The sequence below is a fragment of the Corvus cornix genome, chromosome 4 (genome assembly GCF_000738735.6).
Source record: "Corvus cornix cornix isolate S_Up_H32 chromosome 4, ASM73873v5, whole genome shotgun sequence".
In the NCBI taxonomy this organism is placed as follows: Eukaryota; Metazoa; Chordata; class Aves; order Passeriformes; family Corvidae; genus Corvus; species Corvus cornix.
In genome coordinates, this window is record NC_046334.1 from 21,957,002 (window position 1) to 21,980,611 (window position 23,610).

Below are 23,610 nucleotides of genomic sequence, written 5' to 3' on the forward strand. Positions count from 1 at the left end.
TGTTGGAAAAAGCAACAAAAACCCAAAAAGCATTCACTTGTGCTGGCCTGGCTAGCAAATATGAGCATCTATTAAGGAAGGTTGAGATGGAACCCTGTGCAGCCAGAACTGGGGCAGGCTGCAAAGTGCCTGTGAAAGAACTGAAGAAGCAAGCAGCCATCCCAGAGAGAATGACACAGAGCATGAAAGCCATTCCAGGTAGTATCAAAAGGCTGGAGAACAATATCCAAGAGGCATAATCATGAATGAATTTTTAGAGGTGGAGAAGCCCAACCAAAAGCTAACTGAATTATTGCTCCCTACTGGCAGCAATATCCTACATATCCCAATGTCATGATGAAAACTGGTGGTGTGATGCGTAAAGAAAATTTTCTGCTCGAAGATGGAAAATTTGAAGTACAGCTGCTCAAGTCCCAAAATTGATAATAAGGTCTAACTATACCAAAATCACTCACATGAAGCACTGGGAGACCTCTTTATGCTGCTGAACTGGTATTTCATGGTACACCATGCAGGACCACTGTTCATCTGGTTAGGAATATCCTTGCTCCTTGCCCTTTAACGACATGTATAAAAACACACATAAAATACTACCAAGTCAAACCACCTTACAATCCAGCACTTTACATGAAAGCTAACAAACATCCTTCGGCAAATTTTTATTTCTGGGGAGCAAGAATACAGAAGAATGGTACTTCAGAGGTCCACAGCTCCTCCAGATATCATTCCAAGACGTGCCAATGGTCATGTACAAACAGCTCAGATCCAAGGGAAAGAAGAAAGGAGCTGAACTGATTCTTGTGCAAAGGGACAGGTCAAGACAGATGCAACACCACTGTGTCCTATGGCCTGAGCACTTGGGCTAGTCTGACATAGGCAGGTACAGTGCGAGCTGATATCTACAGCCCATTCACATGGACACCACGTAATTTTTTTATCCAGATATTTGTAACATGAGAGATCCAGAAACTGATTTGCACGTACAACATATGGCAGATGGCACGTGTAAGTGCTTCCTGAGCAAGACATCATGAAAAATTACAAGCCAAAAAACCTCAGGAAATGCTATCAATCAGATCACACTAGCCAGAATTTTAAAATGACATTTCAAATTTGGCCCTCACATAACTGCAAGAAGTGGCTAATTTTTCCTTGTAAACATACTTATAAAATTCGAGACAGTTGGCAAGCAAAGTGCCTACTTATTCAAGAGAGTTGTCTTCCTATATGGAGAGCACGAAGACTATTCACAGTTTTGCAAGCTTGTCTTGTAAGACTTCATATTTCTGTTTATAAACCAGCCCTAAACTATCTGGGATTATAAATAAAAGTGTGACAGGAAGAGGACCTCCGTGAATGATCCCTATTAGGGAAGTATGCCCTCTGAAAAATATGAGAAATTATTCATCTGCAATGTCAATCCTATATTTCCAGTTTGCTTCACAAAGGTATTCTGCAAGGCAAGATATAGCAGCTACAGCAGTATCTTCCTATTTTCTGACAACCATCTGTATATGTCTTTCCATTCCAGTACTATAATATTTTGATTTTAGATATCTGTACATAAAATCTTTTACTGACTACGTGGAATATCACTTTAGAATGGTTTGGGCAACACTAGCATCCCCCACACAGCTTCTCTTAACAGTTTCTGAGTTCCTGATTTTTTGATTTCTTTTTCATCATATATTGGAATGAAAACTAAACCTTTACAGTATTCAGAAATCAGAACCACAACTTCTCTGTTTCTATTGAATGTCAGAGTCCTTTGGTTCAGGGCTTCCCTCTCCCACTTTTTGTCATTTATATAAGTGGCCAGAAGTCAGCAAAGAGAAAACTAAAGCACACAGAGGCTAAAAAATCTCCAGATATTACTGGAAAGTCAAGTGTGCAGCCAGGTGAAAGAATGGATTTCTTAACTAAAGTTAACATCACTTTAATCACTAAACAGTGATGTTCATCCCAAGACCCACACAAAGCAAAAAGCTGTGACAACAAAGTCTAGCTGAAATATTGTCCATATTTCCATGACAAAGCACTAAGTAATGCCTGCAAAGCCAAACAAACTGTTTGCATGCAGGGATATACACTGTCTCATTTATCCTTACCTAACATCTGCGTCTGAGAAGAAAAATCAGACCTCATGAAAAGCTTACTTCCATAAGTAACTTAAAGCAAAACAAATTAGGAAATTAACGTTAACAACAGTGCAGTCTTAACTAATAGAAAAAACTAAAGGGTGCTAAAGGGAGCAAATGACAATGAAACTTTCACGTAATTTACCAATGGATAAGAAAAAATAGCAATTCCCACTTAAATGTTTTCTTTTGGAAGAAAAATTGTGCAATCCAAGCCTAGCTTTTTTTTGCCTATGTATCCTTAACTTCGACATCTGTCAAAGAAAATACAGTTTTATTCAGGCTGCAGCCTAGTTTTTTCAGTCTGTTTACTCTTTTCTTTATTGAAAATTTTATTAGAAAAATATTTAGCATTTACAGGTTGTGGCTATACATCAAATCCATGACTCCAACTAGGAAGGACAAATCCTGGTACAGAAACCAACAAAGCTTTACTGAAAGTGCCTTACATGGAGCATTCTGGTATACACCAGCATTTCTTTGTTATGCCAGATTTTTTTTTTCATTTTGCCCAAAATCCATTAACTCAGAGAGAAGCTGTAGGGCTGCATATAGTAAAATTTGTCACCTTGAGAATTACTTCATTTCAATGGAAGGGGCGGGGCAGGGAAAACTTACTTGAAACTAGAATTCAGAGGGAAAATTGCAAATTAGCTCCTGGCTGTCAAAATGCTGCAGTCTTTAAAGATGAAATAAGTAAACAGTTTCAGAGGCAAGAAAAAAAGATCATAAGAAAATCTGCCATTTTACTTTCTTTTTTTTCCCCCTGTTCAGTCATTCATATACAGTTCTGCTTATAATCTTCCTTTTCAGTAAGGACAGATTGTCCTTTTAAAAAGGATACTTCCTCCTACACTACCACCAGGAAGATAATATTGTATGTACTCATCCTGAAAAGAAGGAGGCTTTTTTAGGAGCTCAAAATAAACCAGAGAACTGAAAAAGATGAAATTAGGTTTCATTCAGCTTTTCTTTGCTTTTTCTTTTTAAATTAATCTTCCAATTTTCTTTTTATTATTTATTTTTATTTTTCACTGCCAGCAGAAACTCAGAGAAAAAGGAAAACCAAGCAGATTTCTCTAACATCAAGCGAGGGTCAAATAAAGGACATGGTGCACCTTGTCAAAGGAACCTGTGCTCAGCAGCCTGAAAAAAAATGAGCCAATATCACTTGGAAAATGATTTCTTTCCTGGATTTAGCAAAAATCCTTTGGCTTTTGCTGCTGCTGTGGCTGTTGTGAATCAGCAATAGTGCCATGCTTCTTTTTTCTGCTTTTTGGTTGGTTTTATTTTCTTCCTTCATGAGGAGCTTTTGAAACAAAAGACACAATCTCTCTCTGCTGCAGCACTGTGGAAAAGGTTAACCAATTCTAAGCACAGTGGTTATCCTTTCAAAGGGTTTTTCTAACAGAAACAGATTTTTTTTTTAAACCTGAAAAACCTAGGGAAAAAATAAGGGAAAAAAAGGGCCCCACATTTGTACATGGAAAACCCTAAAACTAGGAATTTTTCATCAACATCTCAATCTCACTCATCTGAACCAAATCAAAGAATACGAAATGAGATTTATTTTCCTTGGATAAACCCACGTGTGCACTTCTAAAAATACTTTAAATGGCAGAAAACAACTGTTCCACTACATCCTCACATTCTCTGATGACTCTGCACACTTAGACACACTAGCACACATGTCCTATTTTTTCTCCATAGTATAAACTAGTGAAATTTAAGCAGTGTCATCCGACAAACTTCAGGCCAGCACAGGAGCTGGCTACACTAGCACAAGTTTTAATTTGGCACCTCATACTCAGAGAGTCTCTGCATTAATAATGCAACTTAGTCTTGCCATGACTGGACCAGCTTTTTTCCTCCTCATTGTTTTTATCATCTCAAATTCCCGTGCTTGTTTCAGATGTCTCTGTACCTGACCTTCACTCAAGTTGTTTCATAGGGCACCATCAAAATGTACCTCCAAAACAGCTGAAGCATACAGCTTTTTTTAATACATACAATGATGATTTCTTTCCCTCCAGAGAAACTTAACCTGTCTAACCTCCAATTCCTTATATTGGTTTTGTAAAATAGAAATATCTGTAAAACCAAGTGAAAACAGTAGTATTTTCCTTCTCTATCAACAAAACCAGAAATTTGCCACCATTAAGTACTACCATTTGCTCAGGCTACTTTTTCACATCTTTTACTGATGCTTGGGAAGTTACTGCAATCAAAAAAGGGCACCTCAGAGCAGCTCCCACGCTGCTCCAGCATCCCAAGGTGCTCTCAGCTCCCATCTTGCAGAGATGATACAAAGAGAGAACACTTCTGCAGAGGGCAGAGGCAGGAGCCTTTGTCCAAGGTCCTAATGCCTCTGAAGAAGCTTTAATTTGGGAGAGGAAATGGCAGAGTCCATGAAGTTCCCTCCATTCATGCTCATATGACACAGTAATTCTCACTTCATCTGCATAAACTCACCAGCACTGCAACTGAGTTGTTACAAAACAAGGAGTAAGTGAGGTCTCCATATAAGAAAAGAATCAAATTCCTTCCCAGCTGTCAGGTGATTACTGAAAAAGGGAAAGTTTTTAAACCAGCTGCAAGCCTAAGCAGGATTTACCTGGTAATACCAATGTATCAGAGCTTATTCAGAAAACCAAAGGTAAGTACTGTCTGCTAAGAATATTATCACCTCCACAATATGCCAGCACTACTTGCTATTCACAGACCAACAGTTTCTTTCCTTTTTTTTTTTTTTCAGCACTCATTTTTTAAAATCCCATACCAAATTTAACACATGCATTTTTTTCATCCAAGTATGAGGATGAAGTTTACTAATAGCTGCACACCAGGCTGTTAAATTAGGACATGCTTCTCAGAGAGAAGAACTGAACATTATTTCCTCATCATTTGTAGCAGGTTCTGCTATGCTGTGTATTTTCAGGTTAGAATATGAAATCCCATCTTGATTTCTGGATCTGTAAATTGATCAATAAGATTTTTAGATTAATGTCACTGCTGGTTTTTAGTAAGAGTTGAATTTCACTCCCTCACAATGACATACAAGAGCATGTCACAGAGTCTCACAGAATGACTGGGGTTGGAAGGGGCCTCTGGAGATCACCTAGTCCCACCTGCTGCTAAAGCAGGTTCAACTACAGCAGGTAGCACAGGATTGTGTCCAGGTGGGTTTTGAATATTTCCAGAGAAGACTCCACAACCTCTCTGGGCAGACTGTTTAACTGCTCTGTCACCCCTGAAGTAAAGCTTTTCCTCATATTCAGATGGAGCTTCCTGTGTTCCAGTTTGTGCTCATTGTCCCTTGTCCTGGGCACCACTAAAAAGAGTCTGGCCCCATCCCCTTGACAGTCACCCTTGTATGCATTGATAAGATCCCCTCTGTCTTCTCTTCTCCAGGCTGAACAGGCCCAGCTCCCTCAGCCTTTCCCCGTGAGAGATGCTCCAGTCCCCTCACCACCCTTGTGGCCTCTGCTGGACCTGCCCAAGGAGCTCCATGTCTCTCTTGTGCTGAGGAGCCCAGACCTGGACACAGTACTCCAGATGCTGTTCCACCAAGCAGAGTAGAGGGGCAGGATCACCTGCCTCAGCCTGCTGGCCACACTATTCCTCATGCACCCCAGGACACCAGTGGCCTTCTTGGCCACAAAGAAACTGCTGGCTCAGGGACAGCTTGTTGTCCACCAGGACCCACAGGTCCTTCTTCTCAGAGCTGCTCTCCAGCAGGTTGGCCCCCGATCTGTGCTGGAGCCTGGGTGGTTCTTCCTGGATGTGCTGAACCCTGAATTTGCCTTTGTTGAACTTCATTAAGTTCCTCAGCTACTGGAGAAGTTATTTTTTCTTCATCCTTTTTTTTTTTTTAACTTTTCATTTGCCTACTTTATCATAAAACAGAAGCCATTGACACACCAAAGATCATCCATAGCAGAGTATTTCATCCAGGCCTGTAAGAAGGACGGTAGGACTGGCCAAAGGCAGCCAGCCACCCAGTGATCAAAAACTGCAGCATGACTTAAAGTAGAAAGGTCATTGTTTTGAGCTCTCCTCTCGCCAAATAAAACTTCAGTTCCCAGCTTCCCAGCTAGATGCCTGCTTTTCTTGTCTAGTTAGGCTTCCTCTATTATAAAATTCAATTGAACTGAGTCAGCTTCCATCATTCTCAAGACATAATTCAGACAGCCTTCTCCTGCTCTGACACTGAGACCCCATAGAACTTCATTTCCAGTGTGTAGATTTTTCTGAGAACCCAAGAAACAAAGTTTTGTGACAATTCAGAATATTTTTTATTACTGTGGACTATGTCATAATTGCTGGAAAGAAAACTTATGACATATTCAATCACTTCATATTTACCACTACATTTTTTTTTCAGTTATTAAATTTCACACTGAAATACATAAAAGTTTCTTCACAGAAATTCCCCAGATAAAAATAATTTCATGAGGAAAATACCATTTCTCACTTTTCCACCTCTGTAGAAGATTCTGAAGGAACAAGTCACCAAATATTTTCAGTAGTATTTTTTTCATTTAGAGTGAGATACATAGCAATACAGGGGAAAACCAGAAAAATAGAATACCAATATTTGCCTTCAATGTTTTCTGCTCCAACTGAACAAATAATTTGGTGTTGTCTCTGATACTTTGTGCAGAATCCAAATTAGACCACTCTGTTTATTGACCACTTGACTATTTGAATGAAGCCAGAGAACAATCTGCATACTGTAACACTCATCTTCCTGTATGGGTTTAATCAGCACTGAAATATCTGAATTACTTTTGCATTATGTTTGCTAACTGAATTTATCTCCTGAAAATATAATTTTTGTCCATTAAATACCTCATTCATTGTAAATCAAGAATACTCATGTGTTTTATCCTGATGTTATTTCAATTTACACCAGTAAAAAAACAGCAGAATTTAGCTAACTAATGGCTGAACAGGTCTGCTACTGCATTTGGTGTTACTGAAGGCTTGGTAGTGAATTGTCTTCCTAAAGAAAATTATATGAGCTATGCTTTGCACATTTCACATAGGAATGCTGACACTTCCTCAGGTCTGCTTCCAGTGTGAATTGTTGGACAGCCACAGGTCATTAGCAGAGGCCATTCACTGGGCACAATTTTACTCAGGCTTGAAAGGCCTTTAGATATGCTTTGTGTGTTAATTTCATTAGCTTTATGCATAAAGCCTTAGAAATTTTATTACTGACCTGGAAAAATATAAATACAAATTGCAAAACTCAGGGGGTTTTACACGTCCAAGCAGGTAGAGCAAGCTGCTAATTTAACTAACCATATACTAACATTGTTTCATTTTTGGAAGTGTTTTATCTCTTATTTCCCAGAACTTTCACTATTCTTCGTATTGAGAGGGCAGCTACTCATTATTGTTACCTACTAATTAAGACTGAATGTCTGATATTATAAGGGTTCAACTGAAACAAGCTGAAATGAGCTCTCTGGGCTGTCAACCCTCTTGAAACCACAAATTAGTGAGGTGCACATCGCATGAAGCTCTCCAGAAGGTCAACTTTTAAGTAAATAAAAGCAAATACACTGTGGAAAAAATAATAGTAAAAGAGACAAAGTGGATTTCTCTTAAAGAGACTACTATTTTCCTACTGACATAAAGACTTGCATAATCTCTTCAGAATGTTTTTAAAGATTCTGCTTTTTAAAAGGTCACCAATTCAATGATATACACATGTGCACATGCCCCCACATATATATAAGTATTTAGACACACAGTTTTGGATTACTTATATCTGTGAAACCTGCTTTGTGTGAAATTGTTTCAGATTGTTTATACAGTGTGGAATAAAACTTTCCAGTTTGCTAATGGGGATAAAAAACTAGCCAAAACCACAATGTATTTCCTTCTCCTCTCCACCTAACTGAAGGCAGGAAGTAATTTTTTACATTCAGATATTTTCAGTCAGATTTTTCTCCCTTAATTTAGGAGAAAGCGAGTATCATAAGCATCTCCTGGAAACTTAGAGCACCCAGGTTTACTTATGATTCTTCTTGGTGTGCATTACAAAGAAGAACTGGCACAGTTTTAAGCAACCCATCTATTTTGTAGGACTCACCACCTACCACCTGTAATCTACATAACAGAGCATGTCATTTGATATGTGCATTGCTCCTCCCCACATTCATTTCCAGTGTGTCACAGCTCACCTGTTTAGCAATAGCAATTCATCACTGACAAACAGCACAATGAAACTGCTCGCTGTGCCTTGTGACGGGAGCCAAACCAAAAGAAAAAGTCTTGCTCTTACATTTTGGACTAGACACAGACCCATGTAATACCATCACAAATTCAATTAACTTTGCACTGTGATTATTAATGACAGAACAGTGTAATGAGTCAGAATGAAGATAAAATTCCTGTGGCTAAGTGAGTCTTGATGCTGAAATTTCTTTGCCAAATTAAAGAACTTCTTCCCCAGGCATTTGGGAGTCTCATTAAAAGCCAATTTAAGCCAATGAGAATCTTCCCTTTGACAGGCATAAGTTTGAATTAGGTCCTCATTGCATTAAAATTGAAACATGTAGGGGTCAATTTTTAGGAAAAACAGTTGCTTAGTACTGGCTTGGTATTGTCTGTATCTGTTCATGCATACAGCACAGATCTGTGAGTTCCTATCAAGTAACTATACACAAATGCATATAGAGAAATCTCACTACATACATACATGTAATAATCCCATCTGAAGATATAAACAGTGACAGTAGATACTTTTAAAAAGGCCTCAGAGTTCTCTCAAAGCTTCTTAGCTCATAGGTATACTATGAACCATATGCCTTATCCCTTCTTCTGTCTTATTATTAAGAATCATATGAATTTTGCACTTTAATTCCCCACCCAGAGCTCTATAAATTAATCCAGAGTTTACAGCTACATAAAGGGCATGGCTGCCTAAATCCAAACTAATTCTGGGGCACTGTGATGCTCTAATAACAAAGCTGCTTTTCAAATTCAACTGTCAAGTATCACCTAGACCTCTATAATCCTAGACATTTTTGGCTTTTATATTGAAACTTTACAGGTGCCAGAGTACTTGTGGCTTCCCCAATGGCTATTTATCATTTCCTGGGAGGCTAGAAAGGACGCAGACACCTCCTCTTTGTGCAACTACTAAACTTTTCTTTGCAAAACACATATGTGTGTGTTTGTGCATATCTATCATATGTAGATATATACTTACATATATATATATATGTAAAATAAAATTGAATTTTAAGACAGCGTGCAAGACTGCATAGGACTATTTAGCCTGAATTAAACCTTAATTTGGAGGCTCCTTGATTCAAGACCCCGCTCTAAGTGTTGCTACACACAAAAAAATAAAAATCACTCAGATGTTAAACCAGGAATAAAAGTCTTTTTCGCACATGTTTCAGTAGTTACAGACCAGGATTATCCAATAGATTGGAGGCATTGTCCTTCTTTGTCTTATTTACCCTTAATTGAGGGGAGCCGATTCAAACCAAAATTAGCATCATTCCCATTCCTACCCCCATGCCAGTACCCTACTGGAAATTATGCAAAGGCTTCTAAGGAGAGAAGATCAAGCATGCAACAAATTACCAGAGGAAGTGATGACAAAACGGTAAATTCAGACCAAGATCCAATATCTTTCTGTAAGACAATCTTTAGCAAAAAAACCCCAATACTTTTTAGAGGGAGTCAAGTTAGCTGCATGAAAAACATAACTGGCTACCTGAAAGAAGCAAAAGTGACCCACTCAGCCCCAGAAGTACCTTTTGCTGTTATGTTGTATGACCTTTAGCAGGTAGCATGTGTGTTTACCTAGATGCAGTCAAATCTGTATTGTTTCTAAAATCACTTTCTATCTTTATTGCAAAACCCTTTCAAAAATCCCAATAACTAGATGAGTTTTTCTGGACTGTATCCTGCAGATAATCAAACCAGATGATCTCATAGGTCCCCTTTGGTTTAAAATTTCATGCACTGGCTCTTACTTTTATCTGCCAAAGCCATTTTTTATGCTCTGAGGATTTTTCCAAAGATAGATGAAAGCTGGACATTTGTTATCTAGCTGTTTCCTTACAAATGGCATGGCCAACTTCCTGCTTCCATGCATGACGTTACAAATGGAAATACCAACTGATCAGAGAAAGGCATCTGAAAAAAGAGACACATTTCCAATATTCTGAGATTATCTTCGGAAGTTCATTTAAACTGGAGGTGCTTCTGGTTTAGCTATATATCTCCTCCTAATGGCAAGCAAACAGCTAAAACCTCTTCCCTCAAGCTGACAATATGCTCTTGCTTCCCCAGATATAAGACAACTATTTGACTGAAGCCAGTAGACTGTAGTCTGCTATTGAAATTATAGTCAAAGACAGATCGACACCAGCTTTGTCTCATAAAAGAGATTTTTACAGCTCCCTTGGAGCCAAGTCCATTATATATATTTCACATTTGCACTAAAATTCATAGCCCTTGGAAGAGTTTGGATTCAGTCATCATCCTAAGTATTTGGAGCTGACTTGGAATAGCTGAAAGAGAATATGCTAGCACTTTGGTGCTGCAAATAAAAGAGTAAAAGAATACAAGAGTAAAAGAACCTTCTCCTCTTTTTCCTTTCTTTCTAAAATTATTCTCCAACCTTACAATGCACATCTTACTTGAATATTATCATATATTATAACTGAAACTTGAGAAATGTTAGTAAATTCTATTCAAGGTATCCATAAATCTTCTGAAAATTAGAAATAAAAATCCACAGAAGTAACTACTTGATTCATTTTTTCTACCAGTTACAGAAAGCAGTGAATAGAGAGGAGCCCGATAGAAACTTCAATCTGCCAAATGACTCTTGCTGGGTTACTTGAAAATAATGTAGTGCTCTCAATACAAAGATTCTGACATACCAATATTAAGATGAGAAAAACAACAAAAAAAGTAAAAAAACCCAAAACAAAACAAAAGCAAAAAACCAACCAACCAAAGAAACCCCACCTCATTTCAACCAAGAGACCAAGGTGATCCAAAGTTCTGTTCCCGAGGTTGATAAGAGTTAAATTTTGCCTGTTAGAAGCATATCCACATTCCAAACATATTTTCATACTTCACTATTTTTTCAGTCCACTTGCATTATGATTAAAAATCAAATGCAATGTGATAAATAACTCGTTAAAATCTTGCCGTAAACAAGATCCACCTGGATCAGAAAGTTTTCTGCAGATACAACATGGGTTGAAGAATTTTCCTGTCTCCAGTGTTCTGTCAGGGTATGTGCATGACCAAATGCACAACTTTCTGGTTTGGGTTAGGGCTACAGAAACACCATAATTCCAGAACCTTTTGAATCTAAATGCTACAGTTTAAAGCATAGCTTTGGAAGTCAAAGCTGTATCATTTTACCTTAGGGGTTGTTGCCACATAAGCTTTCTTTATCTGAACAGAAACAGAAAAGCTTCAGATTTATAAAAAGCTTGCAGCCTGTTCTGTGAAGATTTCTAACCCAATTTTGTAGCTCTAACATATCATGAGATTATACTCAACTCTTCATGGCAGACAAGAGGAAACCTGTAGTCCCTTTAAGACCTTGGGGATGAAGAAGGGCATCCTGATTAAAGTATATATTTTCTGGCTTCTGAAAGTATTTGAAAGGCAAGGAAAAGGCTCCTAGACCTAGCTAAATATTAGATAATTTTCCTAACGCTTAGATGCTTATCTAAAAACAAACTGGCAAAATAGCCATTACAAGCCATTTGGTTTCTTCTTGGGAAGGACTAAGACACTAGTGCAGCCTAGACTAATACAGCCATTTGAGAATGAACAAGCTGAACACCACACTACCAGGCTGTGTTGCTTACATTATGACTTTTCAAATAAACCAGTTCTAAACCAGCATATACACCACATATAGAAAAGTGGTTTGAGTCAGTTGCTGCTCACCCTCTATAATGTGCACCTGTAGAAAAGAAAAGGTAAAAAGTATAATAGTGAAAGAAAAATGACAGTGGTAGCAGGCAAATAAGAGAGTCAGAAGGGTGAGATGTACTTTAGTGGCATTGATGAGACAGAAGAACACAGAAGCTGAATGACCAGAACCAAATCCAACCCAGAGCCATCAGAGATGCGGGAGCTTTTTGTTTTTATTTCTGTTTATAGGGTGAGCTGTCTGCCAGGTACCTCTCCTGTCCCTTCCTGGTTCAGTGTTGCCCTCCTCCTGTGGTCCTTGGAGACCTCATGTGAAAATACTGTGAGGAGTGTGATAGAACACTCTGAACATCTCTCTCTCTCTCTCAGTATTTCTGTCTGTTGGGACTCTCACAGAGGTTTGATTTCCAAATATCTTCTAAACCAAGAGATGCAGCCTGCTTTTAACCAGGCAAGTCAACTACAATAAAGCACGCACAGTGCTATAAAAAATGTGGACCTTTTAAAATTATTCCTTGTTAAATAATTAATAAAATTTTAATATTTAATTGCACCTTTTTTTTTTTTAAGAATTTAACAGAAAATTACAGAAATTATAATGGTCTACCTAGCAGCAAGAATGTGTTAATTTTCTTAGCAGGTATATCCCACTAATGGAATATTTTCACAGCATTACCATATCAGCATGTTAATACCATTTGCAGAATTCAGTAAGAGTTAGTGAGAACAATAATTATTTGAGAGTGAATGTTGCTTTGGGCTTTATTATTCCTTTCTCGTAACGTGGAGTTCTTAGTTTTGGACTCTATGTAATGGTAAACTGACTACCTCACCAAGTAATTGAATTTCTCTTATTACACACACACACACAACCCCCATAAAGGGCATGTGATGCAGCCAGGACTCAGACAATGCTTTTCTCATCCTTGCTGGATCATTCAAATTCATTGTGGGAATAAGTCAGATCCTACTTACAAAAACACTACTGAAACTCAGCTCAGTGTCCACAAATACTGGTAGATATTTTTCATTTTCAAGGGGGTTTTGTAATCAAGATTATTTGCCCCATTGACCACATATTCAAGCAGACCAAAGGCTTACAGAATTAATTAGAAAAAATAATCCCATTAACTCTTGAACTTAATAATAAACTGGTACAGCATTAACATTTTGGTCATTAAACTTATTTAATTAAATTTAATTGAGCTCTCAGATTATTATGACTACAGTAAACTAACTACCCACATTGCCTTGTCCCTCCTTCCATCCCCATCCAGGAGACAAGACAAGAAAGAGGTAAAAGAGGAGGGAGGGATGCAGGAAGGAAGGCAGGAAGGCAGGCAGATTTTGTCAGAGGTAGAGTGATTCAAAAAGTGGTTCAAAAGCACCTCATATCAGAGCTGGGCTTCATGAAATCAGAGAATGAAATCTCTTCAAGCAAAGAGGAAAACCTCTTAGGACCATTTCCCTAATCTCTGGGAGTGTTAAATCCTAATTTCTGTCATACACTGTTTTGTCACTAACATGGAATTATTTGTGTTTAGGGTACCTTCACACTCCTTGTGTCAAACAAATAATATAACATTAAATCAGTGAAGAAACTAGTCAAGAAATACTGTTTGGACAATTGTATAAAATATTAGCCAGATGCTTTTTTTTTTTTAAGAGTTTCCTCTCTGTGTGTTTGAAATGGGCCTAGTTTTACCTTTTGAAAAATCTGCGACACACAGAGTTATAAATTATAATTAAAAGTGCAAAAGCCTGTCCATTCTGAAATACAATTTCATTATAAAGTATCATTAAGTCAGTATTCACTTTTGCCAAAACTGTGTATATGCCCTAAGGAAACTATATTTAAAGGCAGAGATCTATATATCTTAGTGCTGAGTTATGACTTCCAAGTAGAACTACATAGAAAGGGAAAACTCTGTATGTTTGTAGTTTCACCTTGACTCTGCCAGAAAGACAACCTGGGCTTCATTTCCTTCCTGGGTTAATTCTTCACACAAAAAAAGAAAATTATTTACTAACACTAGTTACGTAGTCTGAGCTTTCCACTTTCCAACCAGGAGCTTGACAGGGATGTTGCCAGCAGCAGCACCTATATACTTTCCACAAAAACAAGATGCTTCACAAGAAAATGCCAGTTCAACTAAATTCAAGTGTCTGCTTTACACATTTGCCATCAAAAAATATCTGGGAAATAAAAAATATTTTGATTTAGACATGCGACTGCAGCGTTTCACAGCAGTTACAGACAAATTACCCCATGTCTTCAGTCCTCTAAGGAAAGACAGCAATATCTTCTGAAACATCTAAATTGGGGGGCATAAATGATACAGATAAATGGAGTCATGAGGCACAAAAATAAGAATCCTCTGACATACCAAGACAGCAATACCAAATACAAATACTGAAGATTAATACCAAAAAATTAAGGTTTGATTTTCCACCATAAATTCAGACATTTCCAAGGAGAGAAAAGCCCAGCTTTCAAACAGTTCAAATCATCAAAATTTATAATGCTTAAAATGGATCCCAGCAGATCTTTGTGCAAGAAGCTCCACTTGACTTTTCACCTTGCCCAAGTGTCTAAAGAATAATTGAAAATGTCTCTCAGAGGCTTTGTAGTAAAATATACATTTAATCCTCAGATTTCTTTGTTGTAATTCATTCGAAGTCCATAAATACCATAACTTCTGTTATTTCAAACTCCACTGATCCACTTCGATGTTTTTAAGAAGTTAAGATTTAGACTAGAAGTTTTCTAATAGTAAGTTCTTAATATAGAGATGTGGCTGCAATTTCTATCAGAAGCTTAATATTTTCTCTCAATTTCAAGATATTTAGAAATACCAGATCATAAGCAGTAAGGTATATTTAGCAATTGAGAAAGACTTAAAATTGGAAGAATTAAAGTTTGAATCTCCCTTTTAGAATGAACAATTTATCATAACATTTTACTTGCTGCTAGGTGTCGTTGTCAAAAATGTCAGAGAGGTGTGGATTCAAAGGCTGTCACCCTAATGCAAATAACCTGACTGACTGAAAGCTTCGTCATTCTAGTGAAAAGGCAAGGAAAGATTATAATCTTTGCAATCAGTAAATAAAATTTATACAGAAAAGGGGACAAAGACTTTTGTTGTTAATATACTTACCCCTTGAAAAACCCTCAATCATTAATAGACAACAACTAATTCAAACATTTCAATTACCTGTAGAAAACTGCACCATCACAAAACAATCTGGAATGTCTATATACATGTCAACAGATTCAATGAAGCTCACTAATTCCTCCCATAACGGAGGCCAAAAACTTGCATTAGAAGTAAAAAGTCTTGGTTTCAAACTGATGAATACTGTTCTACTACAAAAGCAAGTGTAAGCCTTTTCCTAACTGAAATCAGTTTTCATATTAGATATTTATGTGAATGACTTGTTCCCATTCTTCCTTTCTCTTTAGGGTACCAGTGTGACTAGGATGGGAAAAAACAATGGAGAATCACCAAAGTGCTACTTGAAACCAACATACAGAGTGAACCAAAATTTCACGCTTGTAAATATTTATAAGATAGGATTTCCCATTATATGTTCAGCATTGAATGGTGCATGTTGTTCTTATTAATGTTTCATAAACATTTGTACAGAAAACAATATGCTTAACTTTTCTTCTAAGTATTAAGTAGAATTATAGCAGCATCTGCTTTCAACAGTTGAGTGCACAAGCTATTCATGCCCTGTCGTAAATTCCATGATGCATTAAGATGCCATTAAGTGTACCTTCTGTGGTTGTCTGCTCATTTACATACCTTGTAAATCATCGTGTAAAAATCAAGTGAACTAGGGAGTAATCACCTGCACTCTTCCCTTCTGCCACAAAATCCAGAGCCATCCACATCTTCCTCCATCAGGATCATCACCATTAAACATAGAATCAATTATGTCAATGATAAGAAACTTAATTGCTAAAGGCAATTTGAGCTATGTTTTTTTTAACAAGTCCATTTTCCATAAAAAAATTTGAAAGCCAAGCAGGATAGGCAAGCCAGGATACATAAACATAGTTGGTGGGCCCTTTCTCCTCAAGGATCCTCAGCTGGGAGTCTTATGTAAAATAAATAAACAAACAAACAAATAAAAAACCCTTGAGAAATAAAAATAAAATAGAAGCCTGTCTCTTAATGGTCTTTCCTCCTCACACACAATCTTTAGCATGATTTCTATACTGCCTCTGTACTTGAGCAAAACAGAAGAATATCTCAGCTTTTGCTGAACTAGAACATACTGGAGAAGAACATTTCTTTTTTTATTATTATTTTTTTATTTCATTAAATTTCCAAGTACTGTTTTTTCCCCATGCTTACTGGTTTAGTTTCTCCAAGCCAGTTTTTAAGGAGATATCTGGAAAAGGTTTACTTTTATGAAAACATCCAAGCATTTTCCTGGCTGGCAGGATAGTTTTGTCAGTGTTGCAGCTGTACCTCCACTGACTGCAGACTCTCTCACCACTCTGGTGATTGAGTCTCTAATGGTCAGGAGCTTGGAAATGGGCATCTGCACCTGGGTACCAGAGATGGCAAAGTAATGTGCTTCTGGCAGGATATCTACTATGTTTCATTGTTACCCCTCCAACATTTAAACATTTCAGTCCCTATAAATTAGATCAGCTTTCTCTGAATGTAACTATTACTTCCACGCATTTCTTATGAGTTTTGCTCTTTCTAAGAAGCCAGACAAAAATGTTTACCCTATAGGAACATTGCCCAATATCTTTATTGAGTCGGAGTGTCCTTGAAAGGGAACAAGCCTGGTGAACTGCAAGGTCTGAAGTCAGCAACAAGGGAAGGCTGGAAAGGAGCTCTGGAGGGAGGGAGAAAGGGAAGGAGAGAGAATGGTAAACACTTTTGAGGGCACATATGCATCCAAGGTGAACTGCAAGACTGCCAGAGGTAACTAATTTATTTCATTTTGAGTCTGTCAACTTCCACTGGAAAAATATTTTTTAAACTCCAAGAAAATGAAATAATCCTTGATTTTAGTGTCAGGCTTTCACCTAGCACACACAACTCCCTTGCTAGGAGAATGCAGCCCATGGGACTTCTTAGCATCCTTTTCAAAGCAACAGCTTCTGAAAATAATCAGATCACAGTTTGCTTCCCCTCAGAAGGAGCATAAAAAAAAAAGGGAGGAGGGAAGATAATAAATAATATGAACTTTCTTGCATTTAGTGACAAACGTTATGAAAAAAGCACAACGCTTTGTAAGTGATGCTTTCTCCTTGCCTGTCATCTGTGTTTATACCGTATCTATCAGTCTTTGCAACCCTCAGTCCTTGAACTCCTTCTGCAGGCAATAAAGAGAAGCATCTACCATGTGCTTCATTACCAAACACCAAGACTCTTCCTTTAGCCTTTCAAGAAATAGTGGGGGAGGAGGAATTGTCTTCTGGCAATTAGAGGATATAGATGTTGGATCTGGGGTGATAGGTCTGTTATAAACTTATGTGTACAGAGAAGAGACCTCACAGGTGGAAGAGGAACAGTTCTGAAAACTGAGCACACCATTGTCTAACAATTTTTGATGGAGAGCCCCTTTCAAGCCAGCTCTTCAAACAGGACGAGGTCAGGTTTGAGTGGATCAGGCACCCTGAAAAGCCCAGGTAGACAATAGAAACCCCACTTTTACAGATATCTCTTGGCATATCAGTCATTTCTAGATGAAAATTTTTCAGTTCTATTAGTAAAACATTAATGATGAAAACTGTCAGCCTTGCACTAAAACAATGGGATCACAGGTAGCAGTGGCAAGCCAACAGCTTTGGGTGCCACCACAGTCACAAGAGGAACAACTGCTATTCCCTCTGAGCTGCCACATAGTTCTGGGTGGACAAGACAGATGGAGAAGCTTATTCTCCCACAGATGATGCTGGGTCACTGTCTCCATGAGGGAAAACCCTATCCTGGCCAGCTGGCTGCCTCTGTGCTGCTGCTCACCCTCATCCCCCACACACTTATCATCTAGAAACAGAGGCCACTGCTGTGCTGCTGAGAATGTAGCTTGGGAAAAGCTGTTGTCATTATAAATACTTAAACCCTTTTCACATCTTCTTATTCCATTTTTACCAACCTCTCTAAACAGTTTACAGTTCAGCCAGCACTGCCAAAGCTTTCCTGCTATTTTTTCAACGATTTCTGCTACTGAACCTCTTTATTTTCTCATTTAGGAAAATATTGAGGTTGCCTGTTGACCCCCTTGCTTTTTAACTCTGGAACCAGTGTTTGCATTGGAAGAAACTCTTTGTGATGCTGAGTGAAAGCAGAGCACTGAAGGCACTGAAAAATTAGAGCATACCTTTGTTATTTAGAGACTGTGTGGCCAATTCAGCCCCTCCTGTCACGACATCATCTCCATCCACTTGGCGTTGCAGGCTCTTACTGCAGTCAGACAGCTCAGAATATTTAAAAGTAGGTTTGCATCCTAATTTAAATTCCACAAACAAGCCTGTCTCCATTGAGAAGTTCTTCAGTTTCACTGTTCTAGGAAGCAATTCTCCCTTTCTAATGCTGTAAGCATCTCCAAATATTCATTCATAAGAAGATTAACAATAATCTCAGTATCAGTCAGACTAGATGTTTTTCGTTCTTGCTGAAAAGCTACACCCTTGCCAGTGCTTACATGTGCTGAGTTCAGTCCTTTTCAGTCAAAGGCTACAAAGACACAGCAATCTGCCTGTGTGGCTTCATTTCCAGCAAACCGATCCCAGAAATTATCACATTACATTTCCAGCTCTCTAAAAAAACTTGCCAATGTGCGTAAATAATTTTAAAATGTAAGAACAATGCTCGAGTCATCTTTTTTTTTCCACCAGCACAGTCTGACCATGGTCCATGACTCATGCTCCCATGCACTACCACTGCATAAAAAAGTGATGATTCCTCCAAGCAGCTGGAAAATGTAACTGAATGCAGAATCACAGCCTAATACTTAACATCTAAAAATCTACTAATTCATAAATGCAAATTTATATACATATCTGCATAGACATGTGTCTCTCTTGATCTTTCTAACTTCAGAGATTCTTTTTGGTACTGCATGGGTACTCTGGCCTACATGGGTAATTAAAGATATAATTGTTCCTTACTTCTGAGTTTTTCCTCCAAGAACACTAACATATGTTTTGCAATGGGCATATTATATGGCATAACAAAAGAAAATGTCATCACCTTTTATTTCCTTGACAAGGAAGCTAAAAAAATTACACAAAGAATGACTGAAACAAACTAGTTCAAATTTGAAAACAAACCAGAATTCTTTAACTAAACCAAAACTTTAATTTCATGCATATTTTTCCCAGGAGGATTTTGAGTAAACACAAAATTTCCATTGCTTTTGTATTTTTAAAGTTTTTTCCTACTCCCAGTCAGCTTGATTCTCATAATAGGAAAGGGAAAAACCTCCTAGAAACAAGAGAGATTCTGTGTGCTTGTAAAGTTATATTCTTGAGCGAAATGGAACTTTCTCACAAACATTTTCACCTCTTCAAAAGGAATAATGTTTTGTCAAGAAAAAAAAAGAGGCAGACAAGTGTTACAAAAGGTACTTTAAGCATATCTCAGTCATATTTATGACTCTGAAATGTGTGCTATTTCAGTACTTCCTGCTCTGTTACATTATTCAGCTGCCAACTGTCCTGTATTTCATATCCTTTACAGACATTTAACATAAAGTACACTTCATTCTGGCATTGAATATTCCTTTTTTACTTTCAGATTCACATGTCATCTCTATTTCTTCCCAAATCATCCAGGTACTTGCCCAATGCAAGTAGCTACAATGTTTAAGAGAGGAGCTACTAATTTACTTTGCCCATCACTGGATTCACTTAATACCATGGCTTTGCTACACATTTTCCATGGGAAGTCTCCACTAAACATTATGTAAAAACAGTAGATATTCCATATAATGCTTCTCTGCAATTCTTTAGTGTCCTTTTTTTATTTATTTTGTTTCTTTTCTTTCCCTCTATTCCTTTCAAGCCTCTTACCATTTCCAGTTCTCTCCTTCATGGCTTTTATGGTCCTCACGTCAACATGGCTTAACAGGACTGACATGTGGACCCTGGGAGCTGCTGTCCACTTCTACAGATAGCCACAGCCAAGCAGAATGTGTTTTAAAAAACCAAAAAATTAAAATATCTCTCTCAGCATCCTAGAGTGTCTTCCTGTTCCTCTGTCCTTTCCTTTTATGCCACTAGTCTGTAACCAAAATAAGAAAACATCCTCGTTACAGGATATGCAACAATGCTCTGACCATAAATTAAGCTACAGAAGCTGTCTTGGGTTTGACTAGACAACTTCTGTTCCTATCAGACTTGTTTTGTTTATGGCATAAACACAGAGGGTCAAATCTGTCATTTTAATATGGAAAGCTATTTTGCACAGCACACAGACACGCAAACACTTATGGTATAAAATAAATGTTGTAGCTATATGCAGCTTTACTCTCAAGGCAGACACATCTCTCAAGAGATTACATTCTCAAGCAGTGCACTGTTGTGGTCTGAAATAAAACAGTGTACATCTTGTATAATACTGACAGGGTAGCACTCACTTCAGAAGTAACTAATGTTGGAATAATAATAATAATAATTTGCAAAATGCTGGCTGCCATTCAAAACTCTCCTGAAAGCACTCAAACTGCTTGATTGAATAAACAAACAAACTGCTTGTTTCTTCCCTCTGCTTCCCTCTCTCTGCCAAAAACACAAACCAGACAGACACATTTCTAACTGATGTCATTCTGATATAGCCTATTTCAGAAAATCTATGTGTTCTATTAAAGAAATACTGTTTATTGTGGTATGGCTTATGCTAAACCCTTCCCCTACTAGAACCTGAGTTAAACATTAATACCAGATTCTTACTGTAGTCTGAATACGAGTAATATTTATTATTCCTCCAGAAATTCAAAGCAAATAAAGCCTTGTTTCAAATCACACTTTTCATTAATTTCAAATATAATTCTTGAACCTGACAACTGTGTGAGCAGTCTTTCTGCACCTGCTCCAAAATATTTTAGGAAAATTCTGTTGTGAAACCCTATATTGGTGCCCTGTTAGGGAGATGTAATCAAAATAAAACTTGAAAAGTGCAGGAGAGATAACTTGGAAATAATAAATGGACCAAAAGAAAGCTCATGTATCATTCAATTAGAGTACAAACCTTGGGTTGATGGCTGCTGAGATAGCAAGCAACTACAGCATAGTCTGGAATCTACCAGGAAAATGCCTTTCACTGTACCTAGCTCTAAATTCTTGTAGGCTGAAAAAAGCAGAGGAGAGAAGAAAACCAGCTACAAAGCCTACTGGGAATGAATGCATCTGATACTTCAAAATGCATGTGTTTCTATTTTCCAAATTATATCTTTAACACAGAGCTGGCTTCCGCCTCCTGTCAGCAAATGTCTTCTGTATTTTAAATTGAGAGGCAGTCTGTGTGAGAGAGAATGACATTTTACTGGAGCATCAAGTTTCTACAGCTCTAACTAAATTTAGATCATCTCTGTTATTTTCAATTGTAGCTGGCCAGATAGCCATAACAGAAAGATGTTAGAATACTAATGTCTTGGCCACCAAGTTCATCATGGCTTCATATACCCACATAGAAACCACAAAGCTTCGATACATTAGAAAACTTCTATGTTAAGTCAAATGTTTTCAAAAGACCTATTTAAAATAACTCATCTGGATTAAGATCCTGCTTTTTAACCAATGGATTCTCAATTTACATCTACCTGCACTTATTTATCAGAGTACTGACATGTGCAATGTTAACAGGTACAGCAACACCAGTTTGATCCATTCAGCCCAAATGTTCCTGGAAGCGCTCGTGTCTGGAAATGTCATCCACCAAACCCTGCTCAGCTGCCACCTGCTCTGAGTGACACTTAAGTTCATGAGATGTCCCCACCAATCTTGCTCCCCTCTATGCCCCACACAGCTTCAAGAGATTCAAAGAGGTTTAAAAGTGGACTTAAGAAGTACTGGTCTTTTCTTCAGAAACTTTTTCAAAATTATTTTTCATCTGGCTTTAGCAATAACAGAAATAGTCCACGGGTAAGGGAACAAAATATTGATGACCTAGGGTTATGTTTGTTTTGTGTGTAGATGTTCAGAGTTTTCCCAATTAAATGTTGGCTTTAATTATGCCATCCATCCTCAGCTGACAGGCTCTAGTAATTTATCAAGATATTTCAATAGATGATGTATTCTGCCGGATATCATAGTCACCTACATATTCAACTGATGCAATTTGAAGACATTAATGATTTCAAAAACAATTTTATACATATTTAGTATTTAAATGTAGAACCTAAGCTGCATATTAGGGTTATCACATTAAACCATGATCTTATCTGCTTCAATTTGGAGGAATTTAAAAAGAAAACCAAAAAGAATCTCCACCTACATACTAGAGATTGAGTGAAATTCAGTATTTTCCAATATTTGCTGACAATCTAGGAAAAGACCACATGGTTTAGAAGCAAAAAAAAGCAAAACAACCCATTCACAATAAGAGTTTGTGAGTAATTATATAGGCTATTCCTTAATGCAAACAAAACAAAAAAATGCTTCCTTAACTATGTATTCGGAAAGAGCAATTAAGAATGTAATGGTACATCCCAAACAAAACAGAAATATTGCAATTTTTTACAGATTCTTGCACTCCAGAGTCCTGACGTTCCATTATTCACATTCTGGTTGAAGTCTGTAACAGCTTTGGAGATGGATTTCATTAATGTGATCTTCATTACTTCACTTCTCCTTCTAAGCCCTCCCTGCTCATTAGCTCTGAGACAGCCAGGGTTTGTTAATGGTCCAGCAGTCATACAGTAGATCAATAACCCAATAGGGGCAAAACTTTAAGTGCAGGGGGAGAGGACAGAAAGAAGGAGAAAAACATTTCAAAATTTACATTGTTCTTCCCCTGGTAACAGATGTGAATCAAATTCTACCAATGTGAACTGGGAGTTCTGGATCAGGCCCTAAAGCCTACACAAAAATCAAGTTGGATTAGATGAGTATTTCAGTTCTAAATCCTGGTGTTCATTTTAACCCTGCTCAGCAGCTGGCAGCAATCCTGGTAGTTTCTAAGGTTGGATAAATGCAAGCTCCCGTAAAAATCTGGTTCGAGGCCATGATCAATCATGAAGTGTTGTATACTACAAGACCTTGTTTAGTACCAACTGTTTTCACAAGGAATCCTTTCTGCTGAGGAACTTGGATGAAAGGTCTTTTTTTTATGATTTCAGTGGGAATTAGGTGTGCCAAATGATCTGACAGCCTGCATCACAGTGCCTGCTAAGCTGCAGGATAATACCACAGATATGAAGATAATAGCCCACAACAGTGTACATTAGCATATTTTTCTGATCTGATAGGCATCCAACAAGCACTTATCAGTCAGGAAAATGGTGGAGGGTTAAACCCTTAAATATCTCCTAGGTCAAGAAACGCTATCTTTCCTGCAATACAGAATAC

The 23,610-nt window shown here is 37.7% G+C and overlaps 1 long non-coding RNA gene across 1 annotated transcript in view; it reads left to right on the plus strand.

Annotated features, from left to right (window-relative positions):
* LOC120409860 overlaps positions 1-16,179 on the plus strand; it is a 108,643-nt gene extending 92,464 nt beyond the window's left edge. The window contains exon 5 of the long non-coding RNA XR_005601676.1: positions 15,535-16,179. This is a non-coding gene — a long non-coding RNA (uncharacterized LOC120409860). The remainder of the gene's footprint in view (positions 1-15,534) is intronic.
* Positions 16,180-23,610: the final 7,431 nt, after the last annotated feature.